The following is a 2,307-nucleotide window of genomic DNA, read 5'->3' as shown; positions in this document are numbered from 1 at the left end:
CTCTTTGAAATCCTATTTGTTGTTTGCATCTACGTCTATGTTGATGTAGCTAAATATCACTAGAAGGGGGGTTGAATAGGGATTTTGCTGTTTAAAAATAATTTTCAATAGATTGTAAACTATCCTCTCACTGAGGATGGAATTTTTTCAACCCTTTAGTTTTAACTTAAGCAAAAGAGTAAAAGAAGAATATGAGAGAGACACACACAATTTTATACTGGTTCACCCAAAGATGTCTACGTCCAGTCCTCACACCCTTGTGAGATTTCACTAACTTTCAAACAGATCAACCTCACGCTGAGGATGGTTACAAACTGTGTATTCTTTAGCTTCACCAAGCTTACAATCAATTTTCAAATATTTCCAAGCTTCACTCACAAGGAAATTACAAAGTAGTATGAGAGTGATTGATACTTAATACTTTCTCAAAGGATATACAAAGATATAGTGTAGGATCAAAGAAAGTATGAAGTGAGGATGTGATTTGCTCTTGATAGCTTTAAGATGTTTGATCTTTTTATGCAATTGTGTTGTGTGTTTTATGATGAAGAGCTTGCTGCATTTTATAGAGGTCCAAGCTCTTTGATGACTGTTGGAACTCATTTTCAAAGGATCCAAGGTTTTTCATCATAATTACAGAACTGCCATTCAACTTGTTAGGCAAGGCAGAACCCATCCTCGTGCAACACAGCTTTGATCTTGATATATCCATGCTTTTTATCTTTTATCAGAGTGCAAAGCTATTTCTTTGACCATGTGAGCTGCATCCTTTTCAAAAACTTTAAGGACTAGGTTGATTTCAACTTTTGAGGTGATGTTGACAAGAGAGAGAAAGTCATCCTATTACATAGGACTGTCATACTCAGTCCGAGGATCAAATCTGACAGCAACATGTGATTGTCTAATCTTGGCTTGTTTCTTGTTGCCTTTCTTTAACTTGACTTCTTTATGAGTTAATTCGTGCAAGCCCAATAAATGATATGATTTTAGCCTTTGCTCATGCTTGATGGGTTGCTTTCAAAGGACTAGGTTGATTTCAACTTTTGAGGTGATGTTGACAAGAGAGAGAAAGCCACCCTATTACATAGGACTGTCATACTCAGTCCGAGGATCAGATCTGGAAACAATATGTGATTGTTTATTCTTGGCTTGTTTGAAGTTGCCTTTTGTTTACTTGACTTCTTCATGTATTAAAACGTGCAAGCCCAATAAATGATCTGATTTTAGCCTTTGCACATGCTTGATGGGTTGCTTTCAACTTTGCTGGCCCATCCTCAACCTATTCTGTCATCCTCTTAGACTTAGAACTAGTTGTTCTTGTCCTTTTCCTTTTGGCCTTCGAACTTCTTTATTTCAAATACTTTTACTTATTCATTCTTTGACTTTGTGTATATTTCTTTAATGAATAAAAGCATTTGTACTGGTGAGGTCACAACTTGGGCAGATCTGGAGATTTTCCACTCTACAGGCCATCCTCACGTGGTTCATCTTTATCATTTGCCATCCTCACGTGGTTTTCAATCCTCATACCTGAATCATATTTTCCTTCTTTTTGCCTTAATGATTAATAACCTATTATCTTATATGAATACACTCAAGAGCACATGTTAGTCATTAACCACAATCATAATCTCTTAAGTAATTTTGTTATCATTAAAATCATTTGAGAGATTTTGTCTCAACAATCTCCCCCTTTTTGATGATGACAAAATTCTTTAGATTATGATTTTAAATAAGACAAAGATAAAATGTTTATGCTCCCCCTCAATCATATGTGTAATAATTTTTAATACTAAAAATCATTACTCCCCCTAAATGTATGCCAAAGTGTTGAGATAACATGATTTTAACCATTCATAAAACATCATGATAATAAGATAATAATTTAAAGATTTGTTCAACACAGCATAAACATGGGTTCATAGGCAACACAACAATTGAACTTAACAAGCATAAGCAACACAATAATTCAAACAGTTTTAACAACATTAACACAAAACAACTGGATAATCAAAAAGCATAATCAGTCTCCCCCTGAATTTGGCAGCAGTAAAAAGAAACAACAACATATTTAATCTGATGAGGCTGGTTCATCTGATGAGGATGAAGGAGATGGAACATCAGAGGATGGCTGGGCTGGTAGCTTAGGAGGATGATCTCCAGGAGCAATAGTAGGGACCAAGTGTTTGGTAACCCATTCAAGAATGAGACCAAATTGAACCAAAGAGTTCTGAAAGTGAGTGAAGCGCTGAAGGATTTTCTTCTGGTCTTTCCTAATTAATTTGAGGAGTTTCATCTGCTTCTTGT

Source organism: Cicer arietinum, chromosome 5 (genome assembly GCF_000331145.2).
Source record: "Cicer arietinum cultivar CDC Frontier isolate Library 1 chromosome 5, Cicar.CDCFrontier_v2.0, whole genome shotgun sequence".
NCBI lineage: Eukaryota > Viridiplantae > Streptophyta > Magnoliopsida > Fabales > Fabaceae > Cicer > Cicer arietinum.
Note: the sequence above shows the minus strand (reverse complement) of the source record.